The 22,614-nt window shown below is 43.6% G+C and overlaps 1 long non-coding RNA gene, 1 other non-coding gene and 1 pseudogene across 3 annotated transcripts in view; 1 reads left to right on the top strand and 2 right to left on the bottom strand.

Annotated features, from left to right (window-relative positions):
- The window catches only part of LOC140630627 (uncharacterized), a 30,078-nt gene extending 8,904 nt beyond the window's left edge, over positions 1-21,174 (bottom strand). The window contains exons 1-3 of one of the 2 annotated variants that reach the window (XR_012028391.1): positions 20,947-21,170; positions 3,561-3,761; positions 1,033-1,723 (exon numbers count right to left, since the gene is read on the bottom strand). This is a non-coding gene — a long non-coding RNA (uncharacterized lncRNA). Of the gene's footprint in view, positions 1-1,032; positions 1,724-3,560; positions 3,762-20,946 lie in introns of those variants that run through there. The other variant, XR_012028390.1, reaches the window with a different exon arrangement.
- On the bottom strand, positions 12,539-12,667 carry LOC140631312 (small nucleolar RNA SNORA25). Its single transcript, XR_012028949.1, has one exon. It is a non-coding gene; the product is annotated as a small nucleolar RNA SNORA25 (small nucleolar RNA).
- On the top strand, positions 19,414-19,897 carry LOC140624970 (large ribosomal subunit protein eL37 pseudogene; annotated as a pseudogene).
- Positions 21,175-22,614: the final 1,440 nt, after the last annotated feature.

Here is a 22,614-nt window from a genome sequence, read left to right as displayed (position 1 = left end):
ACAGGTCCCCAGGCGCTGGCCTGATGGTCCAGCATCCACCCTCCCTCGACCACCCACGGTCTGACCTGTCTGTTCTCTGATTTTAGCTTGACCACTGCAGGAGGCCGTTTCCAAAGCGGTTCCCAAAGATCCTGCCTCCTGGTGCCCGTCCAGGTTGTCCTAAGGAAGAGAGCACTGCAAAGGTGATGGGAAGTCATGGGCTCAATACCCATGGTAATGGAACCTGTTACTTGATGAAAGTCGCATCTATTGGGCACCTACTGTGTGCCAGCCATCGTTCTTAGTGTTGGAGGAGACTGAGACCCCACATTAGAACCTAAGGGGATGCTCAGCTCACCTCTGACATCTTGCTAATCACTCATCCTTTTACCTGAAGCCGAGACCAACTCACAGTGGGACAACAAGCCCTGGAGCCCCTGGGGCCCCAGGGAGAGAATCTAGCCTGGTGCAAGGAGCAGGGTGATTGAAGCTTCTGGGTGTAACATGGGATCTGACTCACATGACCCCCGGCCAGGAAGCAGAAGCTCTTTCCCAAAACAATCTGGAGAAGACAAGCAACCCCCTGGCACACCTGCAGATAATGGCTTTCCTTTGACTGCCTGTCATGTGCCAGGCACTGTGCCTGCTCAGTCCGTGCCCTCTATGGAAAAAGGAACCTAAAAACAGAGCTCTAAGTTCCCCAACAGAGGACGTGCAGGTGCCAAGAACACCTCCTCCAACAAGGAAGGGCAGGACCCCAACTTCTGGGCTTCTGGGTCCTCCCTAATCTCCCGTCCTGGTTTCTAAATGCTTCTCCATCCTGCCCCTCCCTCACGAGGCAGCCCGAGCTGTTATCCAAAATCAGGGGTTTTTTTAGCCTTTTCCCATTACTGCCCCTCCTCCACCCATGAAATATTAATATCACAGACATTATATATCTCTTTTAAAAATATTTTATTTATTTATTCATGAGAGACACACAGAGGCAGAGACACAGGCAGAGGGAGAAGCAGGCTCCTTGCGGGGAGCCCCATCTGGGACTCGATCCTGGGACCCCTGTGTCATGCCCTGAGCTGAAGGCAGACAGATGCCCAACCCCTGAGCTACCCAGGTGCCCAACATTGTGTATATCTTTACATATTGAACATACATCTGCACTTTAGACATAAAAAGGGGGGAGTCTTCCACCTTCCAGGAGCCAATTCTGGCTTCCTCGGAAAATCGCCCCGGTTGAGAATGTGCTTCCTGAGAGAACAAGCCCATCTGCCGCTGACCAGCAGTACAATGGTCCCTGGCTGCGAGCTAAAGCCCCTATCAGCAAGGCCACTAAATCTTTCCTGGGAGGACAGCCGTCTCACCTGGGGACGGCAGCTTCAGCGCAGATGAAGGTGCACACAAGGTCGTGGCTGTATCAGGCACCTGTTGCTCCATGACGATTACTCTGAAACTTAGCCACTCAAGACATACATTATCTTTCAGGTTCTGCGGGTGAGGAATCCCGGTGGGGGCTCAGAGCCTCCGACAGGCTTCAACCATGACGATGGCCAGGGCTGAAGCCATCTGAGCCTCAGGTGGGGAAGGATGGTTTCCAAGCTCATCACTGATCCCTGGCAGGAGTCCGTTCTTTATAGGCTGTTGGGCCAAGGACCTCAGTTTCTGGGTGGTTGCTATTGGGAGGCCCCCCGCCATGTGGTCCCTTGTTTCACGGACCTTTCCACGGGGCTGCTTGCAGCAGGGGAGCTTGCTTCCTCAGAGAGGGACAGGGAGAGACAAAGGGCAGGAGGGAGGAAGGGAGAGTTACTATGTGAGCAGGAGAGAAGTTGCAGCCTTTCGTGACCTACTCTCAGGAATGACCTCCCATCACCTTTGCAGCACTGTCTTCCGTAGGACAACCTAGGCGGGCACTGGAAGGCAGGATCTTTGGGAACAGAACAGCCTCCTGCAGTGGTCAAGCTAAAATCAGGGAACAGACAGGTCAGGACGTGGGTGGTCGAGGGAGGGTGGATGCTGGACCATCTGGCCAGCGCCTGGGGACCTGTCATCAAGGCATCGCAGGAGGGGGCTGCAGAATCAGGCAGCCATGGGAGCCAGAATGCAGCAAGGTGTGGCATCAAGTAAGGAAGGATGCCCCAGAACCCTGAAAGCCTCTGTGCTCAAGCAGCCCAGGCTGCAGAGATAAATCAGGACAGTGGGACAATTTTACAGCTTCGTAATGTCCCCCTGAGCCAGGAAGCCTATCTTCCTGATAAAGATTGTGCCTAGCCCCTGGTGAGTCCACAGCTTGAAGAGGGGGAGCAGGGACACTCTTTTGGAAGGGCCCTTGAAGGGGGCAGTTTAGCGGCTGAGCTCAGAGCAGATGGAGAAGCAGCACAGGAAAGGTTCTGGAACCAGGCAGGTGGGCTTAGCATCCCAGCCCAGCCATTTGTCAGTTGGGGGACCTCAGGTAAGTATATTGACCTCAAACCTGAGTTTTCTCTTCTCTAAAATGATACTTAACCCACAGTAAGGCTGAGAAGATGAGATGCTAGAAGCCCTCTGTTCCCTATATAGTGTCTGCTAAAGAGCAAACAATAAATATTTATTATTGTTATTATTATATAAAAGTAATACATTTAGAAAGGGAAATGAAGGGCACCTGGGGGGCACAGCGGTTGAGCATCTGCCTTTGGCTTAGGTCGTGATCCTGAGGTCCTGGGATCAAGTCCCGCATCAAGCTCCCCACAGGGAGCCTGCTTCTCCCTTTGCCTGTGTCTCTGCCTCTCTCTGTGTCTCTCATGAATAAACAAATAAAATCTTAAAAAAAGAAGAAGAAGAAGAAGAAGAAGAAGAAGAAGAAGAAGAAGAAGAAGAAGAAGAAGAAGAAGAAGAAGAAGAAGAAGAAGGAGAAGAAGGAGAAGAAGGAGAAGAAGGAGAAGGAGAAGAAGGAGAAGAAGAAGAAGAAGAAGAAGAAAGAAAGGGAAATGAGTCCATTCCTTAAAATCAAAACAACACCAATTTTAAAAGCCTAAGCTTCTCTGATTGAGAAGATTACTAATTTACATTTCACATTTACTAATAAAGGGTGGCAGGCAGTTGTCCCATGGCTATTCCAGGCCAGGCATTGGGGCAGGTGCCTTACAAAGGTAGCTACCTCTCACCCCACATAAGTGAATCTACATGATAGGAATTATCACAGGAATAACAGGAATTATTACCCATTTCACAGATGAAGCCACAGAGATTCAGAAAGGTCAAGTATGCTGCTAACTGTCATGCAGTGAACAGGAGTCAGAATGAGGAATTGAACACAAGCCCTTGGGGGATCTGAGCTCAAGACTCTGTAAAGACCACGGATCCTATTTTATATGAGGAACCTGGTTGAGTGGAGAAGTTAACCAGAGTCTACCAAGTATACTCCTAGTACACGGAGGAGCTGGTGGGAGGGTCCAGGTTGTAGAAGATATGACAAGAGCCAACTCCCCAGGGCAGGGGAATGGTGTTTCCACCCAGGAACTTTTGGGAAAGGAAGCATTTCTCCTTAGGGAATCAGAGTCAGAATCCAAGATAGTAGAGAGCTATGGTCAACCTTATTGGCTTATTACCATTGCGGGGGTGGGGGGATGTCTCCCCTGGGAAGGCATGCCTCCTCCTATAATCCATCTTCATCTGGAACAGGTTTAAATTTATATACGGCCTCCAGGAAGGTTCTGGGTTTCCATCATTAAGGATGGGAGAGTCTCTAACACTGCTTTTCAGATATCCACAGCTCCATCAGAAGTCTTGTCACTAAAGGTCCATGTCAGCTGTGAACACAATAGTTGAGGTTCTTAGGGAAAAATTTAAGCAGAGAGAGATTTACTCCAAGGTATCATGCCACAACATGTCCAAGGAGGCTGGAGAACCCAGTGTGGGTGTCTCACAGCCAGGACCAGGCTGTCGACTGCCGCACCACGAATTCTATTTTAAATTCTGTATTAAAGGTGCCTGGAGGGGACACCTGAGTCCCCTCAGTGGTTGAGCATCTGCCTTCAGCTCAGGGCATGATCCTGAAGTCCTGGGATGGAGTCCCACATCAGGTTCCCCGCAGGGAGCCTGCTTCTCTCTCTGCCTGTGTCTCTGCCTCTCCCTGTGTGTCTCTTAGGAATAAATAAGTAAAATGTTTAAAAAAAAATGGTGCCTGGGATCTGCTTCAAAATAATATGAGGAGGGGAGAGCACATGGGAGTATAGATGAAAAGAAACTGACCTCAAGTTAATAATGGTCGAAATTAGAGCAGATAAATGAGAGGGTTTTTAAAAAACAGTCTATTTTTTTAAAAACAGATTTTTTTAAAAGTTTTATTTTTTAAGTAATCTCTACACCCAATGTGGGTCTCGAATTCACAACCCCCAGATCCAGAGTTGCATGTGTTACCTACTGAGCCAGCCAGCCGCCCCTAAAAGCTGATTTATTTAGATATCATTTACATATCATCCAATTCACCCATTTAAAGTATACAGTCCAATGCATCTTAGTCTATTGACAGAGTTGAGTGACCACCACCACCATCCAAATTTAGACTGCTTTTAAATCCCCAAAGAAAACCTGTCCCCGAAAGCAGTCACCTCCTTTCTCTGCTCTGGCCAATCCCCAGCAGCCAGTAATATCTGTTCTGTCCACACAGATTTGCCTATTCTGGACATTTCACATAAAGGGAATTATACAGCATGTGATCTTTCGTGACTGGCTTCTTTCACTTTGCATAATGTTTGCTGAGTTCATCCACGTTGGGGTTGATATCAGTGAGTCATTCTTATTGTTGAATGACATTCCATTGTACTGCTAGGTCACATTTTGTTTGTCCATTCATCCGTTGATGGACACTTGGGTTGTTTTTACCTTTCTGATCCCGATCTCTGAACAGAGCTGCCATGAACACTGGTGGAGAAGTTCTCTGTTTGAGTCCCTGCTTTCAATGCTTTTGGATATATTACCTAGGAGTGGAATTGCTGGATCATATGGTAATTCTATGTATAGCTTTTTGAGGACCTGCCAAACTGGTTTCCACAGCAGCTGCGCCATTTTACATTCCCACCAGCGATGCACAAGGGTTCCAACTTCTCCACATCCTTGCCAACTCTTGTTATTTCTGATCCTAGCCATCCTAGTGGGTGTGAAGTGGTATCTTATTGTGGTTGGGATTTGCATTTCCCTGATGGCTAATGATGTTGAGCATCTTTTCATGTGCTCATTGGCCATTTCTCTATCTTCTTTGGGGGAGATGTCTATTCGAGTCCTTTGTACATTTTTAAATGGGGGTTTTAAAGATATTTTTAATTGAGTTGTGACACTTCTTTCTATATTCTGGGTCCAAGGCCCTTATCAGGAAAATGATTTGCAAATATTTACCCCCCTTTTTGCGGGTTGCCTTTTCACTCTCTGGAGTGTTGTTTGAAGGACTGATATTTTAAATGTTGATGAAATCTCATTTATTTTTTCTTCTGTGGCTTATGCTTCTTTTGTGTGTGACATCTAAGAAATCATTGCCTAAGCCAGTTTCGTGAAGATTTACTCTTAAGGTTTCTTCTAAGGGTTTTTGTAGTTTTAGCTTGTGTATGCAGGTGTATGATCTATTTTGAGTTAATTTTAGGGTATGTTGTGAGGTAGGAGGTCTCCGTTGATTCTTTTGCATGTGGATATTAGTCCACTTATGTTTGTGTGTGTTGAGAGTTTCCCATAATGAAAGCTTAATTTAAGTAAAGGCAATGACTGAAAAAAAAACCTTATATACCAGATAGGAATGGCCTGTACTCGCTAAGAACAACTACTTAAGAGTGGCTTCTATAAGATATGTTTTGTGCTTTTAATTATTTATTTTAGGTAAAGGAAGTTTGGAGGTAGATACAGCTGATGTGGCCATTCTATCATCATTAATGAACCAGCGTCTTGCTATTTGTTGCTTTCAACATTCTTATATGTGGCCCCCATCCTCAGGATTGCCTCACTATCACAAGATAGTTGCTGGAACACCAGCCAACACCTCTGCATTATGAGCAGGGAGGAAAAAAAGAAAAGAAAAAAGAAAAAAAAAAAGGAATCATACTTCTTCAAATAACTTTTCCTGGAACCGATTTAAATACTTGGGTTTATAACTCCTTGGTTATTCCTATGGTGGAGGAGGAGCACATTAACATACTTTCAAAATAAGGGCTCTGACCCTTAGTTCAGTGTCCATGCATGGTTATCAAGTAGCCAAAGCAGCAGGCTGTGACAGAGAGCAGAACTACTCACCCCATATCTAGTCTTATAGTATCTTTTAGTGCAAGTAGGATTGTAGGATGATGAGCCCTGTATTACCAGAGCTTTCAAGTTTTAGAGGTTTCAGTTCTACATTTTGTATGAACCCTTTCCAGATTTTTCAGCATTGGCAACCAACCAAAAAAATAAAAAAGAAAAAAAAAAAGAACAAACACAATACATTTGTGTTTTTATTCCATCTCTGTGCTGCTCATTGGCAACCTCTGCCTTCAAGTTAACATCAGAACCCTCCAGGCACCTGAAGGGCACGGCGGAAACATTATAATTCCTGTGTGGCTCTGAGCCAGTGGGGTGGGGGGGGGTGGGAGTCACGAGGAAGGAGATTTGGGCTCAACTCTAGGAAGATCTCCATCCACAGAGCTGTCAGAAACAGACGGAGCTGCGCCTGGGGAGGCAGGAAGTTCTCTGTCACTGGAGGGATTTGGGCAGATGCTGGAGAACTGCTTGGCAATGACTCTAGAGTCTCCCCAGCAACCCAAGGGATGTCTGAGGCTGGTAGTAAATTGTCACGATGACTGCTTCTGCAGTGGTGACACACTGAAGGAGACCTCGCAGGTGAGGGAAAGGCAGGATGTTCTACATCTTGGTTGTTGGGGCACTGGCAGCCCAGTAGCAGCTGTGTCCCCACCCTCCAAAGGTCAAGGCAATGGAACGTGGGGTAATGCCCTCACCATGGACATGGTCACTATTAAGTTTAGCCTGTGGGGACAACAAAGATGGAATTCCCAGAAATTCACAAGCATGATTTGACTCATCTCCACCCACCGCCCGCAATCACACAGCAGATAAGTGGCTTCTCTCGTGGAGGATGATGCAGGCTGTTCAATGCAATTAATTTACTGGCTCATACTTTCAGGGCTGGCATCATGGGCACATGACTTGTGCAAGTGAGCAGGGATCTGCATCAAAAAAGGACGCCACGCTTGGTTTAAGGTTCTTCTATCATCTGAAAATTCTTAGTTGCTTTTGAACCAGAGGCTCTACGTTTGTGTTTTGTCCTGGGCCCTCCATAATTTTACTCAAAAAGTATCCAAAATGCAGAAGAAAGTGCAGGTCATTGAGCTTACAGAGCCTCACAGAACCTGCACACAATCTAGTAGGGAAGGTGGGGAGACAGACCAGTGAAGGTAAGGTGAGCAGCTACTGAAACATCTAGGTAATGCACGAAGTGTTTGCAAGAGGGACATCTGACTTAGACAGGGAGGTCGAGGCAGAGAAGTGTCATCAGGAATCCAAGTCTGAACTCCATCGCTTGTCAAAATTCCTTCTTCCATTATGGGAGAACTATAGGCAGACGCATGGCTGCTCAAGTAGAAACTACATTCCCCAGCATCCCCAGCAGTTTGTTGTGATCACATGACTAGTTATCACCAATAGAATGCATGGAGATGACCTGGACCACTTCTAGGTCTGGACCACAAAGCATCCCTGTGTGCCTTCTTCCTGCAGGTGGAATCTGCATGAGGAAGTGACCCAGCTTCAATCATGCAGGGGGACTCTGAGGGTCTGGAGGCAGGGTGAGCAATGACTGGAAGGAACCTGGGTCCCTGAATGACCATGAGGAGCTGAGTGGTCCACTCACCTGTACAGCTCATCTCAGAACTTACTACTCTAGCAAAAAGAAATGTATATATTTTAATCTGCTGTATTCTGGGGCCTCTTCATTAGTCTACTCTACTAAATGCAATGAGGAAACAGGAGTTAGCGATGTGAGGAAAAGGAGAGAAGAGACTCTGAAACATCCAGTTGAGAGAAAATATGGCCCATTCAGGGAACTAGGGGTGGTTCAAGATATCTGAAGCTATGGCTGGCAGTGGGGTGGGGGTGGGATGCTATAATCAAAGCTACCTTCTCACTGTGTCCTTGCACGGCAGGAGAAGAGAGCTTAGGTTCCCTTCCTCTTCTCATAGGGACACTAATGCCATCACACAGGATCCACTTGTATGACCTAATTTAACTCTGATCAGAGTGGAATGACTGGGTGGCTCAGTGGTTGAGCATCTGCCTTCAGCTCAAGGCCTGATCCTGGGGTCCTGGGATTGAGCCCCACATTGGACTCCCTGTGGGGAGCCTGCTTCTCCCTCTGCCTGTGTCTCTGCCTCTCTCTCTGTTTCTCATTAATAAATAAAATAAATAAATAAATAAAACTTTAAAAAAAACAATTCTCATCAGAGTTCAACATAAAAATTTTTTTGAGGGGGTGGGGACACAAACATTCAAGCTTTAATAAGAAAGGAATTCGTGTGCCAGGTAAGGAGCTATTGTCATCTTGTGGGCTTTGGGGAGCCAAGCGGGGAGTGACGTGACGGGATTAGCTTTTTGGTGTGTCAGCTTGACTCGCACCCTGCAAATTTTAAAGTTTATTTAACTTATGAAATATTTCAGAAGACTAGCCAGGAATACAATAAGCACTTACATACCCTACCACCTAGCTTGAAAAATACGAGTAAAGTTCCCGTGCCTCTTTCCTGATTCCATCTTTAACTTAGTGAGGTTTTTTTGTTTCTTTGGTGCGTTGGTTTTTGTTTTTTAAGATTTATTTATTTATTTAAGAAAGAGTGTGCGTGTGAGGAGGTGGCAAAGGGAAAGAATCTCCAGCAGACTCCCTGCTGATCATAGAGCTCGATGCAGGGCTTGATCTTACCACCCTGAGATCATGACCTGAACTGAAGCCAAGAGTCAGATCCTAAACCAACTGAGCCACTCAGGCACCTCTCGTTTTGGGTGTTTTGACAACAGTTGGGTAGGGCAAGAATGGAAGCAGGGTATACATCATTGAATATGTGGCATGTCCTCAGCATCATGCCAGCATATTGAGAGAAGCAGGCATGGCTGGGTGGAGGGGGCAGACACTTGTGTATTCTTAGAATAAGGAGATATTCCCTACTGAGACCAAGTGCGGCACGCTGGAGGGACATGTGTTTCTGGAGCGCAAATAGAGGGTGTGATGGGATATTTACACAAGATCTCCAGCCATTACCTGCTTCTTCTGATCCATGTGTAGATAAATGGTGTGGTTAAAAGAAGTCTGAACTATGTCTCTGGAAGTTTTACAGCTCTGAGACGGACTCTGAAGGGTTGGGGATACAAATAGTGTTTCATCTTTCCTTTCTTTTTCTCTTCTCTTCTTTTTAAAAATTTCATCCACTTATTAATGAGAGATCCAGAAAGAGGCAGAGACACAGGCAGAGGGAGAAGCAGGCTCCCTGCAGAGGGCCTGATGCAGGACTCGATCCCAGGACCCCAGGACCATGACCTGGGCCAAAGGCAGACACTCAACCTCTGAGCCACCCAGGTATCTTGGTGTTCCATCTTTCATTCAGTGGATGCCTGTGACTTTGGAAGAGAGAGGAAGGGATATTGGGAGTGAATAGCTGGCGATGTTGATGGTGTTGAAGAGAATTTTCTTTTCCTGGCAAGAGGCCAACACAGTGGAATATGAAGCTACTGGCAAAGGACAGGGTGCCACAAAGTTAGGGAAGAATGTGCTTGGTAGGAGATTTCTCAATGCTATCAGAGGGCACTGAAGAAAAGATTGCTATGGGACACAGATTGGACAGCTGTTGTTTCTGTCTGCTTAGCATCCATTTGCCATCTTCCTTCAAGAAGCTTCTTTATCTTTGGGGAGAGACCATCCATCCTCAACTCATAGTCTATGTGGCCAAAGAGGGTCGATCTCATCCTTTGGCACCAAAAAAATGTCTACCAAAATCTCAACGACTGTTTCAGAGGTAGCCACATGACACTATCTGGACCAATGAGAGTTGTTGCTGGCAATTTGCTTAAATAATTGGGAAGGAGGTACGCTTTCTTTCTCTAGTCAAGCAGCTAAGATGGTCAATTATCTGTTTCGAGCTGCTGAATGCCACCTTGTTTAATGAGACCAAGAATGAAGCTGCACATAGCAGAAAGGTGAGCCTGATGACTGAGAGAGAGAAACTCCTGAAAACATCACAGTAGCTAGAGTTAGCCATACCTGAAGCTAACCCTACCCTTGGACTTTTCAATTATGCATGTCAATATTCCCCTCTCCCCCTCTGGTTTAGTGTAGTTTCGGTTGACTTACTACCACTGATGGTTGAAGAGAAAGTGGAAGACAGCCTTTGTAAAACGGTCCAAAAGAAGGTGATAAAGACAGTGTCATTATTCTTGGGCAAAAATAGAAAAGGCTGGACTTTATGGCCTTATATCCCTATCTCCCAATGCAAAGGGTTTAGAGAATGGATAAGGCAAGATTTTCATGTTCCTGAAAGAAGCAAAATATAATATCATAAGCATTACTGTCACTTGGAGGCGATTCATAACAAAGCTGTGCCAGTGGAAGGGTGTATGTTGCTTAAAAGACCCAAACCTAGGGTGTCTGGGTGGTGCAGTTGGTTGAATGTCCGATTCTGGGTTTCAGTTCAGTTCATGATCTCAGGGTCATGGGATCAAGCCCTACAATGGGCTCCAAGTGTGGAGTCCACTTGAGATTTTCTCTCTCCCTGTCCCTCTGCCCCTCCCTTACATGCTGTCTCTCTCCTAAAATAAATAAAATATTTTTTTTAAAAAAGATGCAAGCCTGATAGAAAGAGAAAAGTGTGTATCATCTCCTGCAAAGAAGATATGTCCATCAGTTGGAGCATTTTGGGGTCAGGGCTGACAAGGAGAACCACAGACACAAGACCCCCACTCCACACCCACCCACCCACCCCCGGGCCAGAGGAAGCTTACAGAGGATGCTTTCCTAACACATATCACAAAGGTCACAAAACACGGTTTTCACGGGGAATTCCACTCACCCAGACATAAGCTGGAATTCTTTTGCTAAAGCTTAGAACATCTGATAAATTATCAACTTACTTTGCTAACAGTTTCTCAGAACAGAGGAGTTGGAAGGAACTATTCTTTTAAATCTTTAAAAAATAAATTTTATTTATTTTTTTGAGAGAGAGCATGCATAAGAGGGGGAGGGGCAGAGGCAGAGGGAGAAGCAGACTCCCCACTGAGCAGGGATCCCAACGTGGGCCTTGATCCCAGGACCCTGAGATTATGACCTGACCCGAAGGCAGGCGCTTAACCAACTGCGCCACCCAGATGCCCCTGTTCTCTTAAATTTTTTTAATTTTTTCATTTTCCTCCTTGAATATGAAAGGAAGACATCCCTTTTGTTGAAAATTTGATAAGGTGGTGGGTACAACAGCAGCCATTCATACATCAATTTCCCAGATACAAGTGATGGGACTTGTCTGCCAGATGCTGGCCAAATACTTTGTAAATAGACTCTTTTAATCTCCACCACAATTTTAAGAAGTACATTCCAGCCTGAGCCTCATTCCACAGATAAGGCAACAGAGGTTGAGCAAAGCTCAAATAAATTCCCGAAACCAGGTTGGTATTCTAGCCAGGATTTGAACTCAGCCATCTGGCTCCTAACCACTACATTATATTATGCATTTCCTTCCATTTATGTAAATTCCTTATTTTATTGTATGTTTATCATTTTATGGCTTTTTAAAAAAAGATTTTATTTCTTTATTTGAGAGAGAGACAGAGAGCGAGAGAGGGAGCATGAGCAGGGGGAGGGCAGAGGGAGAGGAAGAAGCAGCCTCCTCACCAAGTAGGGAGCCCGATGTGGGACTCGATCCCAGGACACTGGGCAGATGCTTAACCAATTGAGCACTCCCAGAATACCCCTTGTGGTTTGCTTTTTCTTCTTCTTCTTTTTTTAAAATAGTTTTTTGGTTTGTTAGTTTGTTTTTTAGTAGGCTCCACAGCCAACTTGGGGCCCAAACTCATGTTCCTGAGATCAAGAGTCATATGTTCCACTGACTGAGCCAGCTAGGCGCCCCTCTTTTTCCCCTTCTACTTGATTTCATAAGACAAGATTTTTCCTATTTTGTTTAAAACTCTTAATTAAAAAAATTATTTAAATTCAAGTTAGTTAACATACAGTGTGTTACTAGTTTCAGGGGTAGATTCAGTGATTGATCAGTTGCTTATAACACCCAGTGCTCGTTACATCAAGTGCCCTCCTTAATGCCTATCACCTAGTTACTCCAACCCCCAATCTTAATTTTTTTTTAATTAAAAAAAGTACACACATGTAGAATAGAGAGACTAATCCAAGGCAAGCTCAAGAACCCATCACACGGCTTCAACAATTAGCAAGCAATCTTGTTTCCTCTGTCCGCTCCCTACTCCATTATCTAAAGCAAATTGCAGACAGCACTTTATTTTATCTGTAAAGACTCCAGTATGCAAGTTTAGTAATTTCTCTCTTTCTTTTTCTTTTTCTTTTTTATCTCATATCTCCTCAGGAAACCACAGCACTATTGAGTGACCATTACATCCTATAGAGAATTTCAATATTTGGTCACAGTGTTAAGAGCTCTTGGCTTCAGCCCCCCAAATTCCCTCTTTGAAATGACCTAAGTAATTTCTTAATATTATCGGAATTCAGTCTGTGCTCAAATTTTCCCCATGTGAACATTACTGTAAATGTTCTCCTTGATTTGGTTCTGAGGACACATCAGGAAGAATTGGTGGGTGGTGTGGAAAGCTTGAATCAAGTGCGAGACAGTGAACTAACAAAGATGTACCCCAAATGGAGGAAACCAGATTTCCAAAAGTTCAGTAGAAAGAAATACATCTGACTCCATCTCGTGCCTCGCTGTCCAATGTGGTAGCACTAACCACATGTGGCTGCTTGCATTTAAATTATTTAAAATATAGTTTGAAAGTCAGTCCCTCAGTTGGCACCAGCCACTTTTCCAGTGTTCAGTGGCCATGTGTGGTTGGTGGCCGCCATATTGGATAGGGCGGACAGGACATTTCCACCATTAAGGAAAGTTCCATTGGACAGCTGGTCTAGAGACAAAGAAGAAATGAATGGTACTTACAAGAGGCAAGAGACACTAAACAATTTTTTTAAAATCTGCATTTATAATCGTGGAAGGTCTTGGAAGAGGGCAGCATGCCTACATGGGGAACTTGACTGACTTAATATTCGAGAGGCAGTCGGATACATGCCTCAGGTCTCACTGCTCATTTAACAGCTTTAATTGAACAATCTCCACTTAGCCTTATGCCAACAAGAGGTTTGCTTTATTTTTAAACTAACTTCCTTTTCTGAAAGAAAGAAAGAAAGAAAGAAAGAAAGAAAGAAAGAAGGAAGGAAGGAAGGAAGGAAGGAAGGAAGGAAGGAAAGAAAGAAAGAAAGAAAGAAAGAAAGAAAGAAAGAAAGAAAGAAAGAAAGAAAGAAAGAAAAGAAAAACCCTATTCATGCTCAGCAGTGGAAAAACTGAAGTTAGCCCAGTCTTATAAATATCAGCTATGTCCAGCTACTTCCAGTTTAAAATAGTTTCATTTCGAGAACACATTCTGGCATATTCAGGTTGGTATTTTCTATGATAGTCCAGTTCAGAGCCCCTGCTCTGGGCTTGAGAAGTAGAGGACAGCTTTGTCCAGTGGGGCCCCTTCCCTTTGTCCTTGCAGTCCCTCGTGTCTGCTTCAAGGGTCCCCTTGTGGAAAGTGAAGGAGGATCTCTCCTTTCTCTGCCAGGCTGGGCTTCTCTGTTTGATGGATCCCTCAGTGTCCGGTGGTAGCTGTGCACTAGTGGAGATCCCAGGTAGTACTCAGCTGTGATGCCATCCTCTATAGAGGCAGTGACCCTGACAGTGTGTCTATCCAACGTCCTAGGCTGGGTGGACCTTTAAAGGCAGGTAGTCAAGCTTTCAGATGCTTGGCCACTCCACCTCTCAGCAGGAGATTTCCTCCTTGGTCAGCTGGGCTGATTCCCAGGTCAGCCCACCTTTACCCAGCATGGTGGGACCTTCCAGTATGGGTTTTCTTGTATGAAATGCCAGGGATGAGGCACCATCTTCTGTGTGTCCAGGTGTGCTACCCCACAGCTGCATACACCGGTGAGTTGCCAACTGCTAGTTAATAACCTCAAGAAAAAAAAGGGATTACATGCTCCCATTCCAGATTCTCTCTTCTATCTCATGGGTTCCTCCCTTGGAGTCCACCAATTTGAGAACACAGATCAAGAGTCCCCATATTGCATGAGGTAGGGGCAATAGTTGAAGATATAATTACTTCATAAAGAATTCTGCTCCTTCTCAAAGACATACTTCATTCTCTTTTGTCCACTCACTGCTTCTCTTCTCTCTTCCTGGTACTTGGAGCTACTGACCCAGTTTAAAAGGGTATATTAGGTATCTGTTGCTATGGATCAAATTATCCCCAAACTTAGCAGCTTAAAACAACAAATTTGGGGGCACCTGGCTAATTCAGGCAGAAGAGCATTGGACTCTTGATCTCAGGGTCCTGAGTTTGAGCCTCCCATTGAGTGCAGAGTTTACTTAAATAAATACACTTAGAAAAAATGATTACTATCTCACATAGGTTCTGAGGGTCTGGAACCCAAGTGTGGTCTAACCGGGTGGTTCTGGCTCAAGGTGTCTCACATGGTTTCAATTAGGATGTCAGCTGGAGTTGCTTCATCTGAAGGCTTGAGTGGGGCCAGAGGTGCCACTCCTAATATGGCACAATCACAAGCCCGTGGACCAGAGGCTTTAATTTCTTGCTGCATTATGAAACTGTCTTTTATAACTTAATCTCAGAAGTGACATACAGTATCTCCTTCCATATTCTGTTAGTGTCAGACCAATCTTCATACAGCATTGGTGGGGGGGGACCTAAGGGTGAGAACCCCAGGAGGCAGAGATGCTGGGGGTCGATAGAGGCTGGCTGCCATGATGAGGTCTACTGATTGTGAGGATCTAGCTAGGCATCAAGCTGTCTTTTAACTTAACCTCTCAGTATCAAGCAGGTTGTTTTTACCAGGCAAGAGCTTTTCCAGGAAAGACCCAGGAATGCTCTTTGTTACAACTACCTTATACACCCTATAAAATTACGTCTTATTATTATGCAAGTAACATGTATTAAGTGCAGAAAAGGAAAACACAAAGTAAAAAAGCAGAAAAAAGTCATCTCTTAGTTCACCATTTTGAAGCAAGCTCTAACATTATGGTTTTACAGAATTTTCTATATGGATGTTTACAGAATCTTCCCTGATGGTTCATGCTTTTTAACAACCATTTTATTTTATTTTTTTTTAAGATTTTATTCATTTATTCATGACAGAGAGAGAGAGAGGCAGAGACACAGGCAGAGGGAGAAGCAGGCTCCCTGTGGGGTGCCTGGCGTGGGACTCGATCCCGGGTCTCCAGAATCAGTCCCTGGGCTGAAGGCGGCACTAAACCGCTGAGCCACCAGGGCTGCCCACCATTATTATTATTATTATTTTTAATATGTGTCAATGATTCTACTTCTAAGAATTTACTTAAGGAGATATTCAAGTCCATGAGCAAGGAGTTAGCTTCAATCAGTTTAACCCAATATATTTACCTGATAATCTTTAAAAAAAAAAAAGATTTTATTTATGTATTTATTTGAGTGAGAGAAAGCAAGCAAGAACATGGGTCGGGGCAAGAGGCAGATGGAGGGGCAGATGGAGAGGGAGAGGCAAGGGAGCAGAGAGCCCAACACAGGGCTTGATCCCAGGACTCTGGGATCATGCCCTGAGCTGAAGGCAGATGCTTAACCCACTGAGCCACCCAGGTGTCCCTATTTACCGAATATTTTTAATGTTGTTTAACATTTGTTTGCATTTCAGACTTAGAAATATTTCCTTTTTTAAAAAATATTTATTTATTTGAGAGAGAGAGACAGAACATGAGCAGGGGGAGGAGGCAGAGGGAGAAGAAGTAGATCCCCGCTTAACAGGGAGCCCAACGCAGGGCTCGATCCCAGGACCCTGAGATCATGACCTGAGTTGAAACACCCAACCAACTGAGCCACCCGGGCACTCCCAGATTTAGGAAATATTTAGTGGTTTCTGGTTCCAGAAGTTTTTATGCTCATCTAAATTTACTTAAATTAACTTTTTGAGTGGTGAGATTTTTTTTAAAGTTTCTACTTTCTTTGCATTATAATCAAAAAAGGTATAATTATGGCCTTTCAGTGCCCTCTATGGCTACGATTTTTTTTTTATCACTTTCTGGTTTCTTTGTTCTTTTCCTCTGAAGTCTGAAAGAATTTTTCAAATTGGTCCCTACACATGAATACTCACCTTTTATAATTTAAAAATTCTATGAAAATATTTAATGAGATTAAGCAGATGGAGTAATATTTATAACACTTTTAATTATATAACATTTTTAACATATTTATAAGTTATACAAACTGCCATCATCAGGTTAAGAAATCAAACAATAAGCAGTCTCTTCGAGGCTTCCTCCTCCCTGACCTCCCACCCCACCACTGGTAACCACTGTTCTGATGTTTGTGTTTATCATAATCTTGCAACAAATATATGAATCTGTATACAATTCATTGTCTAGTTAATGCAATTTTTCCCTTATGTAAATGCAGTCAAGTTGCATATGTTCTTCTCTGAATTTTTTCTGCTTCCTTCTTAAAATTATGTCTCCGTGACATTCATCTTTGTTGACGTATGTGGCTGCAATTAGTTTCTACTGTGCCTTAATATTTCATTGTGTGAATGCACCACATCGTATCAATTCTGTCCCTGGACACTGAGAAATTCCTGAATTCTTGCAATTACAAACAACACTGCAGTGAACATTCTAGTAGATGTCATCCAGTGCACATAGGCAAGGATGTCTCTAGAGCCGTCATGCCCAAACTTGGCTGCACATTACAGTCACGTGAGAATTTAAGAACTATTGATATGTGGTTTGTATCCCCAAGACATTCTGATGTAACTAGTACAATGTCTAATATGGACATCAGAATTTTATTTTATTTTATTTTTAAGACTTTATTTTTAGACGATCTCTATCCCCAATGTAGGGCTTGAACTCACAACCCCAAGATCAAGAATCTCATGCTCTACTGACTAAGCCAGCCAGACACTCCTAATTTGGACACCAGGATTTTATTTATTTATTTATTTATTTATATTTTTAAAAAGGTTTATTTATTTATTTTGGAAAGAGAGAGTGCACGCACATGCACACAAGCAGGGGAGAGGGACAGAGGGAGAGAGAGAGAATCCTCAACCAGACTCCCCACTGAGGGTGGAGCCCAACACTGGGCTCAATCTCAGGACCCTGAGATCATGACTTGAGTTGAAAAATCGAGTGTCTCTTAACCGACTGAGCCACCAAGGCACCCCTGCTTTTTTTTATGATTTCCTTGCACTCTTCCTTTAACATTGTGGTTTTTTTTTTAAGATTTTGTTTGTTTGTTTATTTATTTATTTGAGAGAGAAAGAGAGAGAGAAAAAGAAAGAAAGAGGGAAAGCATGAACAGACAAAGAGAGAGGGAGAAGCAGACTCCCTGTTGGGCAGGGATCCCAATGCAGGGCTCCATCCCAGGACTCTGAAATCATGACCTGATCTGAAGGCAGACACTTAAACCACTGACCCACCCAGGTGCCCCCTTTATCATCAGTTTAGTGCTACTTTTTTTTTTTAGTGCTACTTTTATTTATCTTGGTCTGTTGCCTTTGCATCTATTTTTCTTCTTATGATTTTATATTTCCTGAAGGCTACATCTTCTTGTACCCGATGGTGGCTGCAGAAAAAGTTTGCCCACAATCCTCCATTGATCTGGCAACAGATGGCTCCCAGTAGTTTATTCTTCCTATAAGTCTACAATCTCACATCTGCTTTTTTTTCTTCTCTCTTTTTTTCATAGGCCCCAATTGCTTTTCTTTTCTTTTAAAGTTTTTATTTATTCATGACAGAGAGAGAGAGAGAGAGAGGCAGAGACACAGGCAGAGGGAGAGGCAGGCGCCCTGCGGGGAGCCTGATGCCAGACTCAATCCCAGGACCCCGGGATCACAACCTGAGCCAAAGGAAGATGCTCAACCACTGAGCCACGCAGGTGTCCCTTCTTCTTCTTTTTTTTTTAATTGCAGCATTGTTGACACACAATGCTGCGTGAGTTTCAGTTATACAACACAGTGATTCAACAAGTGTATATGTTACGCCATGTTCACAAGCTACCACCTGTCACCACATGATGCTATTACAGTCTCATTGACTATATCCCTGATGTTGTATCTTTTATCCTTGTTACTTATTCATTGCATGACTGGAAGACTGGGCTTCCCAATCCCCCCACACTCTCTGACAACTACCAATTTGTTCCCTGTGCTTATAGGTCTGTTTCTGCTTGGTTGTTTGTTTGTTTGTTTGATCTCTTAATTTGCTCTTGAACAAAGTATGACCTGATGTTTGTCAATGAGTAGAAGGCAAATTGCCTGTTTTCTCATCGGGGCAGGATCCCATGTCCTTCCCAGTCTACAGCTGAAGCAAGGCTTTGGAAGCACAGGTCCTGGTTCACTTCCTTGATGAAAACAGGCTCTCACTTGGGACTGCACAGTTCTACGAGGCGGCACTTTCCTCTTGCTCCCGTCATAGCTTTGGGAAGAAGTCAGATTCCACTGATTCAGCCCCAAGTCTGCCTGCATTAGCGATAGGGCAGGAGAAAGGTAAAATGCCAGTGGCCTTCTCTGAAAAATATGCACTGATAATAGTGTCTGTGGATTAACTGTACAAAGGACCTGGCATAATGTCTGGCAGATGGCAAACATTTAATAAATGGTAGCTGCCATCATTATTGGTATTTTGTTAGTGTAGCATATTTTTGTGTATATTATTGACATGCAGCATTATTACTGTTCACCATACTGGAATGCAAGGTTAACAAAAGTAGAAGTATTTGTCCATTTTGTTCATTTCTTTATTCTTACCAACTAGAATGGTGTATGGCCCACGGTAGACACTCAAGAAAAATTTGTTGGATGAATGAGTTTTTGGGAATTTGGAGAAGCTGTAGTAGAACTTGCTCACCACGTGCCATTTTGAATCAGAAGTTGGTAGCGTTGTTTATAATAGTGAACTTGAATCAACCTACGTGTCAAATAGCAGGGCTTTGTTGAATGTGAACAGCACATCATATGCTGGAATGCCCTGTCCTTGTGCAAATCATATTGTGCAATCCTCTTGATGGGGGAAATATTACTTACATTGTTGGAATGAAAAAAAGAGCATTACAAAATGTATATACAGTATGATCTCAAATATAGATGTGTGTGCAGAGAAAAACTGAAAGTAAGGTTGAAAAGCATGGTCCAGCTCTTTGGGGTCTGCTGCGGAAACAAGATGATGAAGGGGATGTCATCGTTCGGAAAGCGTCGCAATATGATGCACACGTTGTGCCGCCACTGTGGCTCTAAGGCCTACCACCTTCAGAAGTCCACCTGCAGCAAGTGTGGCTACCCTGCCAAGTGGAAGAGAAAGTATAACTGGAGTGCCAAGGCTAAAAGACGGAATACCACTGGGACTGGTCGAATGAGGCACCTAAAAATTGTATACCACAGATTCAGGCATGGATTCCGTGAAGGAACGACACCCAAGCCCAAGAGGGCAGCTGTTGCAGCATCCAGTTCATCTTAAGGATTTCAACGACTAGTCAAAATAAACGTTCTGGTTTTAAAAAGTAAAAAAAAAAAAAAAAAAAGAAAAAAAAAGAAAAGAAAAGAAAGAAAAGAAAAGAAAAGAAAGAAAAGAAAAGAAAAGAAAAGAAAAGAAAAGAAAAGAAAAGAAAAGAAAAGAAAAGAAAAGAAAAGCATGGTCCATTATCACTGATGATTCTTTTGCATTCAAAGCCCAAGAGGAAGGGAGGAAGGGCACCTGGCTGGCTCAGTCCATAAGAGCATGCAACTCTTGAGTTCAGGTTTGTGAAATTGAGCCCCATGTTGGGTGTAGAAATTACTTTAAAAAATTAAAATTTAAAAAGTCCAAGAAGATATGTCTGTTTGGCAGATCCCAGGTGATGTGTTCAGTCTTGCTGCAGGAGACGCTGGGAAAGTGGAGGTCAGTAATGATTAGCTCTGCTTTGTGCTAACACTTATGTGAGCATGGGGTTCTCAAGACAAACAGGTTTGGGTGCTGATCTACCAAGAGGGATTATTGGTAAAAGAAAGGAAGAAAAGTGTTAAGAGTGGGTTTGGTCAATTCAGTTCAACAACTATTTCCAGACTGAAACTATTTCCAGACTGATTAAAGATCTAAAAATTCTTTAAAGCATTTAAAGCAAAATGTGGAAGACTATCTTTTTTTTTTTATCATAGAGGTAATGAAGGATTTTCTATCTTTTTAAAAAGATTTTATTTATTTATTCATGAGAGACATAGAGAGAGAGGCAGAGACATAGGCAGAGGGCGAAGCAGGCTCTCTGCAGGGAGCCTGATGTGAGACTCAATCCCAGGACCCTGGGATCACACCCTGAGCCAAAGGCAGACACACAAACACTGAGCCACCCAGGCATCCCAGTAGTGAAAGATTTTCAACATCAAATATGAAGAGCATAAACTAGAACGGGAAAAAAAAAAAACCCTGCTAAATTCGATGATATTAAATGTTAAACCTTTGTTATCAAAAAGCACCATAAGGCAAAAAGATGAGTCAAGATTGGGAGAAGACATTTGTGCCCATATAACTAACAAAAGATTAGTGTTTAGAATATTTAAAATAATTTCTACAGATGAGTAAGAAAGAAGAAAAACAATCCAATATAAAAAAGTCCCCAGAATGTTGTTTTAGTTATTTGTTGCTACATAAATTTACCCCCAAATGGTAGTTTTAAAACAACGAAGGCTTATTGTCTTACAGAAAGTCAGGAATTCAGGGGTCTCTCAGCTGGGTAGTTCTAGAAGGCAAGATGTCTCCGAGGCTGGAGTCATCCATATTGTACTCACTTCCAAATTCATTCATGTAGCTGCTTTCATGGAGACCTCAGTTCCTTGCCATGTGGGCCTCCCCAAAGGGATCCTCACAGCATGGCAGTTGGCTTCTCCCAGATGGAGTGATCCAAGGGAAAGAGAGTAACTAAGATAGAAACTGCAGTGTCTTTTACAACTTAATCTTAAAAGTGACATAACAATGCTTTTGCCATACTCCATTAATCTCACAGACCAGCCCTGGGCACAGTTTGGGAGGAGACCACACAAGGGTGTGGACACTCGGCAGAGATTATCGGTGCCATCTTGGAGGCTGGCTTAGCACAGTTACAACATGGCTCCTAGAAGAAGAAACTCCAAACAACCAACACACTTGTGAGAAGATGCCCCGTGTCACTGATATCCAGGAGAATACAAATTAAAAGATTGAGGAACTATTTCATAATCCAAACTTTTGGCAGCTGTTAGGAGATCTGACAATTTCAAATGTTGGTGAGAATGGGGGAAGAAAGGAACTCTAGTGCTGGCAGGAATAGACATTGGAACTAACTGGTACTTGTAAAGCAGTCCAGGAACATATATTTGAAGATGCTCACACCCTATGACACAGCAATTCCCTTTCAACAAGGGATATATATATTTTTAAGGTGAGATTATGAAAGAGTTAAAATGAACCAATTAAATCTCTATGTATGGATATGGATATAGTTCAAAAACAGTATTGATGAGTCCTGGGAAGATACAGACATGCAGTGTTACTTATGCAAATATATATGCTGAAAGTACAAAATGTAGAGGCACGGCGGTGGGGGCTTGGTAGGTTAAGCATCTGCTTTTGGCTCAGGTCATGATCTCGAGGTCCTGGGATCGAGCCCCATGTTGGGCTCCTTGCTCAGTGGGGAGCTGCTTCTCCCTCTCCTTCTGCCCCTACACTCTGCTCTTGCTGTATCATGCTTTCTCTCAAATAAATAAATAAAATCTTAAAAAATACATAAAAGTACAAAATGCAAAGGAATGACGTACTCTTCCTTTTGGAGGTGGGAAGGGGATGAGAATGGGCCTTGAATTGTGTTTGAGACATCCTATTTCCTCTAAAAAACCAACCAACAAACCAACCAAAAATCTTTGAGACAAATATGACTAACCACTAACAACTGTTTTGTCTTAGTAGTGGGTACATGGATGCAAGCATGATCTTAGAAGTACTCCACAACTGACAGCCCCTGGGTATCAACCACTCAGAACAGACACAGAGTGTAGGCCTGGAGTCCCATCCCGAGGTCCCAGCCTTTGCATCAGCTGCTGCACTGTCGGTTGGTCCTTGAGAAAGACCTGATGCCATGTAAATTCCCACCAGAGCTGCTAGGTAGGTTCCTAGATAAGTACTTCTCAGGGTGAAGGCATGCCTAGTAGATCGCCAGGGGACCCACTTCTTGGCTGTCTTCTCTTCAATGGTTTCATCTGTGACTTGGATGAGAACAGCAGAGACACTGAGTCAGATTTGCAGGTGATGCAAAATCAGAATGGATGAGCATATGTGACTGAACCTCAAAACTCTTCAACCTCATACTTGACTCTTAAGAGGTGAGATCGAATCT

Source organism: Canis lupus, chromosome 3 (genome assembly GCF_048164855.1).
Source record: "Canis lupus baileyi chromosome 3, mCanLup2.hap1, whole genome shotgun sequence".
NCBI lineage: Eukaryota > Metazoa > Chordata > Mammalia > Carnivora > Canidae > Canis > Canis lupus.
This window is presented reverse-complemented; position numbering and strand designations above follow the sequence as displayed.